The sequence below is a fragment of the Hydractinia symbiolongicarpus genome, chromosome 14 (genome assembly GCF_029227915.1).
Source record: "Hydractinia symbiolongicarpus strain clone_291-10 chromosome 14, HSymV2.1, whole genome shotgun sequence".
Lineage (NCBI taxonomy): Eukaryota > Metazoa > Cnidaria > Hydrozoa > Anthoathecata > Hydractiniidae > Hydractinia > Hydractinia symbiolongicarpus.
Window position 1 is genome coordinate 7972732 of NC_079888.1, and position 12837 is coordinate 7985568.

Sequence of the window (12837 nt, forward strand, 5' to 3'; positions counted from 1 at the left end):
ACTGCTAATCTATTGGGCTCTGCCCACGTGGGTTCGATTCCCATCTTCGTCGCACATTCGGTTCTATGGTGTAATGTTTAGCACTCTGGACTTTTAATCCAGCGATCCGAGTTCAAATCTCGGTAGAACCTGACCTTCTTTTTGAATTCTGATTTAATCTTTTGTTAAAAAAATACGTGAGGGAAAGGCTGATTTATTTAAAATTGCCTAAGCCATATTTGAATGCTTTCAAGTCATTTCTTCAACATTTGCCAGGTTTATGGCGGAACACATGCTTAAAGGAGAATTGGTTTTTTCCATGGCGCGTTCGTAATGCAATCCAAAGTCTATCGGAAAAAGCCCAACGTGGGGCTCGAACCCACGACCCTGAGATTAGAAGTCTCATGCTTTACCGACTGAGCTAGCCGGGCTGATTCGTTTTTAGGTGCCGCCACTAAAGCCGTCTTGGACTTACACAACAGTTGACCACACCTATAACTACTTAAAATTGGGTCGCTCGCGTACTCCTACTGTTTGGGCTGGTAAAATGTCACATGAGTCGAAACAGGTTCAGCAATGTTAGCTTTCCATAAAGTAGACGTGGTACAGAAACAGACGAGGTGGCCGAGTGGTTAAGGCGATGGACTGCTAATCCATTGGGCTGTGCCCGCGTGGGTTCGAATCCCATCTTCGTCGCACATTCGGTTCTATGCTGTATTGGTTAGCACTCTGCACTTTGAATCCAGCGATCCGAGTTCAAATCTCGGTAGAACCTGGCTTTCATTGTGAAGTCTGACTTAATCATTTATTTAAGAAATGCGTGAGGAAGGGATGATTTATCTAAAATTGACTAAGCCATATTTGAATGCTTTCAAGTCATTTCTTTAACATTTGCCAGGTTTATGGCGGAACTCATGCTTAAAGGAGAATTGGTGATTTCCATGGCGCGTTCGTAATGCAATCCAAAGTCTATCAGAAAACGCCCAACGTGGGGCTCGAACCCACGACCCTCAGATTAAGGGTCTCATACTCTACTGACTGGGCTAGCTGGGCTGATACGATAAAAGGTTCCGCCATTAAAGACGTCTTGGACTTATGCAACAATTGACCAGACCAAAGATTACTTAACATTGCACCACTCGCGTAACCCTACTGTTTGGGCTAGTAAAAGGTTACGTGAGTCGAAACAGGTTTAGCAATGTTAGCTTTCCATAAGGTACACGTGGTACAGAAACAGACGAGGTGACCCAGTGGTTAAGGCGATGGACTGCTAGTCCATTGGGCGCTTCCCGCGTGGGTTCGAATCCCATCTTCGTCGCACATTCGGTTCTGTGGTGTAATGGTTAGCACTCTGGACTTTGAATCCAGCGATCCGAGTTCAAATCTCGGTAGAACCTGACTTTCTTTTTGAACTCTGATTTAATCATTCGTTTAAGAGTTACGTGAGGAAGGGATGACTTTTCTAAAATTGACTAAGCCATATTTGAATGCTTTCAGGTCATTTCTTCAACTTTTGCCAAGTTTATGGCACCACTCATGCTTAGAAGGAGACTTGGTGATTTCCATGGCGCGTTCGTAATGCAATCCAAAGTCTATCGGAAAAAGCACAACGTGGGGCTCGAACCCACGACCCTGAGATTAAGAGTCTCATACTCTACTGACTGGGCTAGCTGGGCTGATACGATATAAGGTTCCGCCATTAAAGCCGTCTTGGACTTACGCAACAATTGACCACAGCTAAAATTACTTAAAATTAGGTCGCTTGCGTACTCCTACTATTTGGACTGGTAGAATGTCACGTGAGTCGAAACAGGTTTAGCAATGTTAGCTTTCCATAAAGTGGACGTGGTACAGAAACAGACGAGGTGGCCGAGTGGTTAAGGCAATGGACTGCTAACCCATTGGGCTGTGCCTGCGTGGGTTCGAATCCCATCTTCGTCGCGCATTCGGTTCTATGCTGTAATGGTTAGCACTCTGGACTTTGAATCCAGCGATCCGAGTTTAAGTCTCGGTAGAACCTGAATTTCTTTTTGAACTCTGACTTAATCATTTGTTTAAGAAATGCGTGAGGAAGGGATGATTTATCTAAAATTGACTAACCCATATTTGAATGCTTTCAAGTCATTTCCTCAACATTTGCCTTGGTTATGGCGGAACTCATGCTTAGAGGAGAATTGGTGATTTCCACGGCGCGTTCGTAATGCAATTCAAAGTCTATCAGAAAACGCCAAACGTGGAGCTCGCACTCACGACCCCGAGATTAAGAGTCTCATGCTCTACCGACTGAGCTAGCCGGGCTGATTCGTTTTCAGGTGCCGCCACTAAAGCCGTCTTGGGCTTACGCAACAATTGACCACACCTAAGATAACTTAAAATTGGGCCACTCACGTAATCCTACTGTTTGGGCTGGTAAAAGGTTACGCGAGTCGAAACAGTTTCAGCAATGTTGGCTTTCCATAAAGTACACGTGGTACAGAAACAGACGAGGTGGCCGAGTGGTTAAGGCGATGGACTGCTAGTCCATTGGGCGCTGCCCGAGTGGGTTCGAATCTCATTTTCGTCGCACGTTCGGTTCTATGCTGTAATGGTTATCACTCTGGACTTTGAATCCAGTGATCCAAATTCAAATCTCGGTAGAACCTGACTTTCTTTCTGAATTCTGATTTAAACATTTGTTTAAGAAATACGTGAGGAAGGGATGATTTATCTAAAATTGACTAAGCCATATTGGAAAGCTTTCAAGTCATTTCTTCAACATTTGCCAGGTTTATGGCAGAACTTATGCTTAGAAGAGAATTGGTGATTTCCAAGGCGCGTTCGTAATGCAATTAAAAGTGTATCAGAAAACGCCCAACGTGGGGCTCGAAACCACGACCCTGAGATTAAGAGTCTCATGCTCTACCGACTGAGCTAGCCGGGCTGATTCGTTATTAGGTTCCGCCATTAAAGCCGTCTTGGACTTACGCAACAATTGACCACACCTAAGATTACTTAAAATAGGGCCACTCGCGTAATCCTACTGTTTGGGCTGGCAAAAGATTACGTGAGTCGAAACAGGTTCAGCAATGTTAGCTTTCCATAAAGTAGACGTGGTACAGAAACAGACGAGGTGGCGGAGTGGGTAAGGCGATGGACTGCTAATCCATTGGGCTCTGCCCGCGTGGGTTCTAATCCCATCTTCGTCGCCATTCGGTTCTATGGTGTAATGTTTAGCACTCTGCACTTTGAATCCAGCGATCCGAGTTCAAATCTCGGTAGAACCTGACCTTCTCTTTGAATTCTGATTTAATCTTTTGTTAAAAAAATACGTGAGGGAAAGGCTGATTTATTTAAAATTGACTAAGCCATATTTGAATGCTTTCAAGTCATTTCTTCAACATTTGCCAGGTTTATGGCGGAACTCATGCTTAAAGGAGAATTGGTGAATTCCATGGCGCGTTCGTAATGCAATCCAAAGTCTATCAGAAAACGCCCAACGTGGGGCTCGAACCCACGACCTTGAGATTAAGAGTCTCATACTCTACTGACTGGGCTAGCAGGGCTGATACGATATAAGGTTCCGCCATTAAAGCCGTCTTGGACTTACGCAACAATTGACCACAGCTAAAATTACTTAAAATTAGGTCGCTTGCGTACTCCTACTATTTGGACTGGTAGAATGTCACGTGAGTCGAAACAGGTTTAGCAATGTTAGCTTTCCATAAAGTGGACGTGGTACAGAAACAGACGAGGTGGCCGAGTGGTTAAGGCAATGGACTGCTAACCCATTGGGCTGTGCCTGCGTGGGTTCGAATCCCATCTTCGTCGCGCATTCGGTTCTATGCTGTAATGGTTAGCACTCTGGACTTTGAATCCAGCGATCCGAGTTTAAGTCTCGGTAGAACCTGAATTTCTCTTTGAACTCTGACTTAATCATTTGTTTAAGAAATGCGTGAGGAAGGGATGATTTATCTAAAATTGACTAACCCATATTTGAATGCTTTCAAGTCATTTCTTCAACATTTGCCTTGGTTATGGCGGAACTCATGCTTAGAGGAGAATTGGTGATTTCCACGGCGCGTTCGTAATGCAATTCAAAGTCTATCAGAAAACGCCGAACGTGGAGCTCGCACTCACGACCCCGAGATTAAGAGTCTCATGCTCTACCGACTGAGCTAGCCGGGCTGATTCGTTTTCAGGTGCCGCCACTAAAGCCGTCTTGGGCTTACGCAACAATTGACCACACCTAAGATTACTTAAAATTGGGCCACTCGCGTAATCCTACTGTTTGGGCTGGTAAAAGGTTACGCGAGTCGAAACAGTTTCAGCAATGTTGGCTTTCCATAAAGTACACGTGGTACAGAAACAGACGAGGTGGCCGAGTGGTTAAGGCGATGGACTGCTAGTCCATTGGGCGCTGCCCGCGTGGGTTCGAATCTCATTTTCGTCGCACGTTCGGTTCTATGCTGTAATGGTTATCACTCTGGACTTTGAATCCAGTGATCCAAATTCAAATCTCGGTAGAACCTGACTTTCTTTCTGAACTCTGATTTAAACATTTGTTTAAGAAATACGTGAGGAAGGGATGATTTATCTAAAATTGACTAAGCCATATTTGAAAGCTTTCGAGTCATTTCTTCAACATTTGCCAGGTTTATGGCAGAACTTATGCTTAGAAGAGAATTGGTGATTTCCAAGGCGCGTTCGTAATGCAATTAAAAGTGTATCAGAAAACGCCCAACGTGGGGCTCGAAACCACGAACCTGAGATTAAGAGTCTCATGCTCTACCGACTGAGCTAGCCGGGCTGATTCGTTATTAGGTTCCGCCATTAAAGCCGTCTTGGACTTACGCAACAATTGACCACACCTAAGATTACTTAAAATTGGGCCACTCGCGTAATCCTACTGTTTGGGCTGGTAAAATGTTACGTGAGTCGAAACAGGTTCAGCAATGTTAGCTTTCCATAAAGTAGACGTGGTACAGAAACAGACGAGGTGGCCGAGTGGTTAAGGCAATGGACTGCTAATCTATTGGGCTCTGCCCGCGTGGGTTCGAATCCCATCTTCGTCGCACATTCGGTTCTATGCTGTATTGGTTAGCACTCTGGACTTTGAATCCAGCGATCCGGGTTCAAATCTCGGTAGAACCTGACTTTCATTGTGAAGTCTGACTTAATCATTTATTTAAGAAATGCGTGAGGAAGGGATGATTTATCTAAAATTGACTAAGCCATATTTGAATGCTTTCAAGTCATTTCTTTAACATTTGCCAGGTTTATGGCGGAACTCATGCTTAAAGGAGAATTGGTGATTTCCATGGCGCGTTCGTAATGCAATCCAAAGTCTATCAGAAAACGCCCAATGTGGGGCTCGAACCCACGACCCTCAGATTAAGGGTCTCATACACTACTGACTGGGCTAGCTGGGCTGATACGATAAAAGGTTCCGCCATTAAAGACGTCTTGGACTTATGCAACAATTGACCAGACCAAAGATTACTTAACATTGCACCACTCGCGTAACCCTACTGTTTGGGCTAGTAAAAGGTTACGTGAGTCGAAACAGGTTCAGCAATGTTAGCTTTCCATAAGGTACACGTGGTACAGAAACAGACAAGGTGACCCAGTGGTTAAGGCGATGGACTGCTAGTCCATTGGGCGCTTCCCGCGTGGGTTCGAATCTCATTTTCGTCGCACGTTCGGTTCTATGCTGTAATGGTTATCACTCTGGACTTTGAATCCAGTGATCCAAATTCAAATCTCGGTAGAACCTGACTTTCTTTCTGAACTCTGATTTAAACATTTGTTTAAGAAATACGTGAGGAAGGGATGATTTATCTAAAATTGACTAAGCCATATTTGAAGGCTTTCAAGTCATTTCTTCAACATTTGCCAGGTTTATGGCAGAACTTATGCTTAGAAGAGAATTGGTGATTTCCAAGGCGCGTTCGTAATGCAATTAAAAGTGTATCAGAAAACGCCCAACGTGGGGCTCGAAACCACGACCCTGAGATTAAGAGTCTCATGCTCTACCGACTGAGCTAGCCGGGCTGATTCGTTATTAGGTTCCGCCATTAAAGCCGTCTTGGACTTACGCAACAATTGACCACACCTAAGATTTCTTAAAATAGGGCCACTCGCGTAATCCTACTGTTTGGGCTGGCAAAAGATTACGTGAGTCGAAACAGGTTCAGCAATGTTAGCTTTCCATAAAGTAGACGTGGTACAGAAACAGACGAGGTGGCCGAGTGGTTAAGGTGATGGACTGCTAATCCATTGGGCTCTGCCCGCGTGGGTTCTAATCCCATCTTCGTCGCCATTCGGTTTTATGGTGTAATGTTTAGCACTCTGCACTTTGAATCCAGCGATCCGAGTTCAAATCTCGGTAGAACCTGACCTTCTCTTTGAATTCTGATTTAATCTTTTGTTAAAAAGATACGTGAGGGAAAGGCTGATTATTTAAAATTGCCTAAGCCATAATTGAATGCTTTCAAGTCATTTCTTCAACATTTGCCAGGTTTATAGCAGAACTCATGCTTAGAGGAGAATTGGTGATTTCCACGGCGCGTTCGTAATGTAATTTAAAGTGTATCAGAAAGCGCCCAACGTGGGGTTCGAACACACAACCATGTGATTAAGAGTCTCATGCTCTACCAACTGAGCTAGCCAGGCTAATTCGTTATTAGGTTCCTCCATTAAAGCCGTCTTGGACTTACGCAACAATTGACCACACCTAAGATTACTTAAAATTGGGCCACTCGCGTAATCCTACTGTTTGGGCTGGTAAAATGTTACGTGAGTCGAAACAGGTTCAGCAATGTTAGCTTTCCATAAAGTAGACGTGGTACAGAAACAGACGAGGTGGCCGAGTGGTTAAGGCGATGGACTGCTAATCTATTGGGCTCTGCCCACGTGGGTTCGATTCCCATCTTCGTCGCACATTCGGTTCTATGCTGTATTGGTTAGCACTCTGGACTTTGAATCCAGCGATCCGAGTTCAAATCTCGGTAGAACCTGACTTTCATTGTGAAGTCTGACTTAATCATTTCTTTAAGAAATGCGGGAGGAAGGGATGATTTATCTAAAATTGACTAAGCCATATTTGAATGCTTTCAAGTCATTTCTTCAACATTTGCCAGGTTTATGGCGGAACTCATGCTTAAAGGAGAATTGGTGATTTCCAAGGCGCGTTCGTAATGCAATCCAAAGTCTATCAGAAAACGCCCAACGTGGGGCTCGAACCCACGACCTTGAGATTAAGAGTCTCATACTCTACTGACTGGGCTAGCTGGGCTGATACAATATAAGGTTCCGCCATTAAAGCCGTCTTGGACTTACGCAACAATTGACCACACCTAAAATTACTTAAAATTAGGTCGCTTGCGTACTCCTACTATTTGCACTGGTAGAATGTCACGTGAGTCGAAACAGGTTTAGCAATGTTAGCTTTCCATAAAGTGGACGTGGTACAGAAACAGGCGAGGTGGCCGAGTGATTAAGGCAATGGAATGCTAACCCATTGGGCTGTGCCTGCGTGGGTTCGAATCCCATCTTCGTCGCGCATTCGGTTCTATGCTGTAATGGTTAGCACTCTGGACTTTGAATCCAGCGATCCGAGTTTAAGTCTCGGTAGAACCTGAATTTCTTTTTGAACTCTGACTTAATCATTTGTTTAAGAAATGCGTGAGGAAGGGATGATTTATCTAAAATTGACTAACCCATACTTGAATGCTTTCAAGTCATTTCTTCAACATTTGCCTGGTTTATGGCGGAACTCATGCTTAGAGGAGAATTGGTGATTTCCACGGCGCGTTCGTAATGCAATTCAAAGTCTATCAGAAAACGCTGAACGTGGAGCTCGCACTCACGACTCCGAGATTAAGAGTCTCATGCTCTACCTACTGAGCTAGCCGGGCTGATTCGTTTTCAGGTGCCGCCACTAAAGCCGTCTTGGGCTTACGCAACAATTGACCACACCTAAGATTACTTAAAATTGGGCCACTCGCGTAATCCTACTGTTTGGGCTGGTAAAAGGTTACGCGAGTCGAAACAGTTTCAGCAATGTTGGCTTTCCATAAAGTACACGTGGTACAGAAACAGACGAGGTGGCCGAGTGGTTAAGGCGATGGACTGCTAGTCCATTGGGCGCTGCCCGCGTGGGTTCGAATCTCATTTTCGTTGCACGTTCGGTTCTATGCTGTAATGGTTATCACTCTGGACTTTGAATCCAGTGATCCAAATTCAAATCTCGGTAGGACCTGACTTTCTTTCTGAACTCTGATTTAAACATTTGTTTAAGAAATACGTGAGGAAGGGATGATTTATCTAAAATTGACTAAGCCATATTTGAAAGCTTTCAAGTCATTTCTTCAACATTTGCCAGGTTTATGGCAGAACTTATGCTTAGAAGAGAATTGGTGATTTCCAAGGCGCGTTCGTAATGCAATTAAAAGTGTATCAGAAAACGCCCAACGTGGGGCTCGAAACCACGACCCTGAGATTAAGAGTCTCATGCTCTACCAACTGAGCTAGCCGGACTGATTCGTTATTAGGTTCCGCCATTAAAGCCGTCTTGGACTTACGCAACAATTGACCACACCTAAGATTACTTAAAATAGGGCCAATCGCGTAATCCTACTGTTTGGGCTGGCAAAAGATTACGTGAGTCGAAACAGGTTCAGCAATGTTAGCTTTCCATAAAGTAGACGTGGTACAGAAACAGACGAGGTGGCCGAGTGGTTAAGGCGATGGACTGCTAATTCATTGGGCTCTGCCCGCGTGGGTTCTAATCCCATCTTCGTCGCCATTCGGTTCTATGGTGTAATGTTTAGCACTCTGCACTTTGAATCCAGCGATCCGAGTTCAAATCTCGGTAGAACCTGACCTTCTCTTTGAATTCTGATTTAATCTTTTGTTAAAAAAATACGTGAGGGAAAGGCTGATTTATTTAAAATTGACTAAGCCATATTTGAATGCTTTCAAGTCATTTCTTCAACATTTGCCAGGTTTATGGCGGAACTCATGCTTAAAGGAGAATTGGTGAATTCCATGGCGCGTTCGTAATGCAATCCAAAGTCTATCAGAAAACGCCCAACGTGGGGCTCGAACCCACGACCTTGAGATTAAGAGTCTCATACTCTACTGACTGGGCTAGCAGGGATGATACGATATAAGGTTCCGCCATTAAAGCCGTCTTGGACTTACGCAACAATTGACCACAGCTAAAATTATTTAAAATTGGGTCGCTTGCGTACTCCTACTGTTTGGGCTGGTAAAATGTCACGTGAGTCGAAACAGGTTAAGCAATGTTAGCTTTCCATAAAGTAGACGTGGTACAGAAACAGACGAGGTGGCCGAGTGGTTAAGGCGATGGACTGCTAATCCATTGGGCTGTGCCCGCGTGGGTTCGAATCCCATCTTCGTCGCACATTCGGTTCTATGGTGTAATGTTTAGCACTCTGGACTTTTAATCCAGCGATCCGAGTTCAAATCTCGGTAGAACCTGACCTTCTTTTTGAATTCTGATTTAATCTTTTGTTAAAAAAATACGTGAGGGAAGGGCTGATTTATTTAAAATTGACTAAGCCATATTTGAATGCTTTCAAGTCATTTCTTCAACATTTGCCAGGTTTTTGGCGGAACTCATGCTTAAAGGAGAATTGTTTTTTTCCATGGCGCGTTCGTAATGCAATCCAAAGTCTATCAGAAAACGCCCAACGTGGGGCTCGAACCCACGACCTAGAGATTAAGAGTCTCATACTCTACTGACTGGGCTAGCAGGGCTGATACGATATAAGGTTCCGCCATTAAAGCCGTCTTGGACTTACGCAACAATTGACCACAGCTAAAATTATTTAAAATTGGGTCGCTCGCGTACTCCTACTGTTTGGGCTGGTAAAATGTCACGTGAGTCGAAACAGGTTAAGCAATGTTAGCTTTCCATAAAGTAGACGTGGTACAAAAACAGACGAGGTGGCCGAGTGGTTAAGGCGATGGACTGCTAATCCATTGGGCTGTGCCCGCGTGGGTTCGAATCCCATCTTCGTCGCACATTCGGTTCTATGCTGTAATGGTTAGCACTCTGGACTTTGAATCCAGCGATCCGAGTTCAAATCTCGGTAGAACCTGACTTTCTTTCTGAACTCTGATTTAAACATTTGTTTAAGAAATACGTGAGGAAGGGATGATTTATCTAAAATTGACTAAGCCATATTTGAAAGCTTTCAAGTCATTTCTTCAACATTTGCCAGGTTTATAGCAGAACTCATGCTTAGAGGAGAATTGGTGATTTCCAAGGCGCGTTCGTAATGCAATTAAAAGTGTATCTGAAAACGCCCAACTTGGGGCTCGAAACCACGACCCTGAGATTAAGAGTCTCATGCTCTACCGACTGAGCTAGCCGGGCTGATTCGTTATTAGGTTCCGCCATTAAAGCCGTCTTGGACTTACGCAACAATTGACCACACCTAAGATTACTTAAAATAGGGCCACTCGCGTAATCCTACTGTTTGGGCTGGTAAAAGGTTACGTGAGTCGAAACAGGTTCAGCAATGTTAGCTTTCCATAAAGTAAACGTGGTACAGAAACAGACGAGGTGGCCGAGTGGTTAAAACGATGGACTGCTAATCCATTGGGCTGTGCCCGCGTGGGTTCGAATCCCATCTTCGTCGCACATTCGGTTCTATGGTGTAATGGTTAGCACTCTGGACTTTGAATCCAGCGATCCTAGTTCAAATCTCAGTAGAACCTGACCTTCTTTTCGAATTCTTATTTAATCTTTTGTTTAAAAAATACGTGAGAGAAAGGCTGATTTATTTAAAATTGACTAAGCCATATTTGAATGCTTTCAAGTCATTTCTTCAACATTTGCCAGGTTTATGGCAGAACTCATGCTTAGAGGAGAATTGGTGTTTTCCACAGCGCGTTCGTAATGCAATCCAAAGTCTATCAGAAAACGCCCAACGTGGGGCTCGAACCCACGACCCTGAGATTAAGAGTCTCATGCTCTACCGACTGGGCTAGCCGGGCTGATTCGTTATTAGGTTCCGCCATTAAAGCCGTCTTGGACTAACGCAACAATTGACCACAGCTAAAATTACTTAAAATTGGGTCGCTCGCGTACTCCTACTGTTTGGGCTGGCAAAATGTCACGTGAGTCGAAACAGGTTCAGCAATGTTAGCTTTCCATAAAGTAGACGTGGTACAGAAACAGACGAGGTGGCCGAGTGGTTAAGGCGATGGACTGCTAATCCATTGGGCTGTGACCGCGCGGGTTCGAATCCCATCTTCGTCGCACATTCGGTTCTATGGTGTAATGGTTGGCATTCTGGACATTGAATCCAGCGATCCGAGTTCAAATCTCGGTAGAACCTGACCTTCTTTTTGAATTCTGATTTAATCTTTTGTTGAAAAAATACGTGAGGGAAAGGCTGATTTATTTAAAATTGACTAAGCCATATTTGAATGCTTTCAAGTCATTTCTTCAACGTTTGCCAGGTTTATGGCAGAACTCAGGCTTAGAGGAGAATTGGTGATTTCCACGGCGCGTTCGTAATGCAATTAAAAGTGTATCAGAAAACTCCTAACGTGGACGCAACAATTGACCACGCCTAAGATTACTTAAAATTGGGCCACTCACGTAATCATACTGTTTGGGCTGGTAAAAGGTTACGTGAGTCAAAACAGGTTCAGCAATGTTAGCTTTCCATAAAGTAGACGTGGTACAGAAACAGACGAGGTGGCCGAGTGGTTAAGGCGATGGACTGCTAATCCATTGGGCTCTGCCCGCGTGGGTTCGAATCCCATCTTTGTCGCACATTCGGTTCTATGGTGTAATGGTTAGCACTCTGGACTTTGAATCCAGCGATCCGAGTTCAACTCTTGGTAGAATCTGACTTTCTTTTTGAATTCTGATTTAATCTTTTGTTTGAAAAATACGTGTGGAAAAGGCTGATTTATTCAAAATTGACTAGGCCATATTTGATTGCTTTCAAGTCATTTCTTCAAACTTTGCCAGGTTTATGGCAGAACTCATGCTTAGAGGAGAATTGGTGATTTCCACGGCGCGTTTATAATGCAATTAAAAGTGCAGCAGAAAACGCCCAACGTGGGGCTCGAACACACGACCCTGAGATTAAGAGTCTCATGCTCTACCGACTGAGCTAGACGTGCTGGTTCGTTATTAGACTCCGCCATTAAAACCGTCTTGGACTTACGCAACAATTGACCACAGCTAAAATTACTTAAAATTGGGTCGCTCGCGTACTTCTACTGTTTGGGCTGGTAAAATGTCACGTGAGTCGAAACAGGTTCAGCAATGTTAGCTTTCCATAAAGTAGACGTGGTACAGAAACAGACGAGGTGGCCGAGTGGTTAAGGCGATGGACTGCTAATCCATTGGGCTGTGCCCGCGCGGGTTCGAATCCCATCTTCGTCGCCATTCGGTTCTATGGTGTAATGTTTAGCACTCTGCACTTTGAATCCAGCGATCCGAGTTCAAATCTCGGTAGAACCTGACCTTCTCTTTGAATTCTGATTTAATCTTTTGTTAAAAAAATACGTGAGGGAAAGGCTGATTTATTTAAAGTTGACTAAGCCATATTTGAATGCTTTCAAGTCATTTCTTCAACATTTGCCAGGTTTATGGCGGAACTCATGCTTAAAGGAAAATTGGTGAATTCCATGGCGCGTTCGTAATGCAATCCAAAGTCTATCAGAAAACGCCCAACGTGGGGCTCGAACCCACGACCTAGAGATTAAGAGTCTCATACTCTACTGACTGGGCTAGCAGGGCTGATACGATATAAGGTTCCGCCATTAAAGCCGTCTTGGACTTACGCAACAATTGACCACAGCTAAAATTATTTAAATTGGGTCGCT

At 44.2% G+C, this 12837-nt stretch overlaps 20 non-coding genes across 20 annotated transcripts; 10 read left to right on the forward strand and 10 right to left on the reverse strand.

The window, feature by feature from the left end:
• Positions 1 to 337: 337 nt before the first annotated feature.
• On the reverse strand, positions 338 to 410 carry Trnar-ucu (transfer RNA arginine (anticodon UCU)). The gene has a single exon. It is a non-coding gene; the product is annotated as a tRNA-Arg (tRNA).
• A 183-nt stretch (positions 411 to 593) lies between these two features.
• Trnas-gcu (transfer RNA serine (anticodon GCU)) lies at positions 594 to 675 on the forward strand. Its single transcript has one exon. It is a non-coding gene; the product is annotated as a tRNA-Ser (tRNA).
• Positions 676 to 1304: 629 nt separating this feature from the next.
• Positions 1305 to 1376, forward strand: Trnaq-uug (transfer RNA glutamine (anticodon UUG)). Its single transcript has one exon. It is a non-coding gene; the product is annotated as a tRNA-Gln (tRNA).
• A 1450-nt stretch (positions 1377 to 2826) lies between these two features.
• On the reverse strand, positions 2827 to 2899 carry Trnak-cuu (transfer RNA lysine (anticodon CUU)). The gene has a single exon. It is a non-coding gene; the product is annotated as a tRNA-Lys (tRNA).
• A 549-nt stretch (positions 2900 to 3448) lies between these two features.
• Trnak-cuu (transfer RNA lysine (anticodon CUU)) lies at positions 3449 to 3521 on the reverse strand. The gene has a single exon. It is a non-coding gene; the product is annotated as a tRNA-Lys (tRNA).
• Positions 3522 to 4692: 1171 nt separating this feature from the next.
• Positions 4693 to 4765, reverse strand: Trnak-cuu (transfer RNA lysine (anticodon CUU)). The gene has a single exon. It is a non-coding gene; the product is annotated as a tRNA-Lys (tRNA).
• Positions 4766 to 4948: 183 nt separating this feature from the next.
• Positions 4949 to 5030, forward strand: Trnas-gcu (transfer RNA serine (anticodon GCU)). Its single transcript has one exon. It is a non-coding gene; the product is annotated as a tRNA-Ser (tRNA).
• A 906-nt stretch (positions 5031 to 5936) lies between these two features.
• Trnak-cuu (transfer RNA lysine (anticodon CUU)) lies at positions 5937 to 6009 on the reverse strand. The gene has a single exon. It is a non-coding gene; the product is annotated as a tRNA-Lys (tRNA).
• Positions 6010 to 6192: 183 nt separating this feature from the next.
• Positions 6193 to 6274, forward strand: Trnas-gcu (transfer RNA serine (anticodon GCU)). Its single transcript has one exon. It is a non-coding gene; the product is annotated as a tRNA-Ser (tRNA).
• Positions 6275 to 6557: 283 nt separating this feature from the next.
• Trnak-cuu (transfer RNA lysine (anticodon CUU)) lies at positions 6558 to 6630 on the reverse strand. Its single transcript has one exon. It is a non-coding gene; the product is annotated as a tRNA-Lys (tRNA).
• Positions 6631 to 6813: 183 nt separating this feature from the next.
• On the forward strand, positions 6814 to 6895 carry Trnas-gcu (transfer RNA serine (anticodon GCU)). The gene has a single exon. It is a non-coding gene; the product is annotated as a tRNA-Ser (tRNA).
• Positions 6896 to 7179: 284 nt separating this feature from the next.
• On the reverse strand, positions 7180 to 7252 carry Trnak-cuu (transfer RNA lysine (anticodon CUU)). The gene has a single exon. It is a non-coding gene; the product is annotated as a tRNA-Lys (tRNA).
• A 1171-nt stretch (positions 7253 to 8423) lies between these two features.
• Positions 8424 to 8496, reverse strand: Trnak-cuu (transfer RNA lysine (anticodon CUU)). The gene has a single exon. It is a non-coding gene; the product is annotated as a tRNA-Lys (tRNA).
• An 805-nt stretch (positions 8497 to 9301) lies between these two features.
• Trnas-gcu (transfer RNA serine (anticodon GCU)) lies at positions 9302 to 9383 on the forward strand. Its single transcript has one exon. It is a non-coding gene; the product is annotated as a tRNA-Ser (tRNA).
• A 541-nt stretch (positions 9384 to 9924) lies between these two features.
• Trnas-gcu (transfer RNA serine (anticodon GCU)) lies at positions 9925 to 10006 on the forward strand. Its single transcript has one exon. It is a non-coding gene; the product is annotated as a tRNA-Ser (tRNA).
• Positions 10007 to 10013: 7 nt separating this feature from the next.
• On the forward strand, positions 10014 to 10085 carry Trnaq-uug (transfer RNA glutamine (anticodon UUG)). The gene has a single exon. It is a non-coding gene; the product is annotated as a tRNA-Gln (tRNA).
• A 205-nt stretch (positions 10086 to 10290) lies between these two features.
• Positions 10291 to 10363, reverse strand: Trnak-cuu (transfer RNA lysine (anticodon CUU)). The gene has a single exon. It is a non-coding gene; the product is annotated as a tRNA-Lys (tRNA).
• Positions 10364 to 10913: 550 nt separating this feature from the next.
• Positions 10914 to 10986, reverse strand: Trnak-cuu (transfer RNA lysine (anticodon CUU)). The gene has a single exon. It is a non-coding gene; the product is annotated as a tRNA-Lys (tRNA).
• Positions 10987 to 11689: 703 nt separating this feature from the next.
• Positions 11690 to 11771, forward strand: Trnas-gcu (transfer RNA serine (anticodon GCU)). Its single transcript has one exon. It is a non-coding gene; the product is annotated as a tRNA-Ser (tRNA).
• A 541-nt stretch (positions 11772 to 12312) lies between these two features.
• Positions 12313 to 12394, forward strand: Trnas-gcu (transfer RNA serine (anticodon GCU)). The gene has a single exon. It is a non-coding gene; the product is annotated as a tRNA-Ser (tRNA).
• Positions 12395 to 12837: the final 443 nt, after the last annotated feature.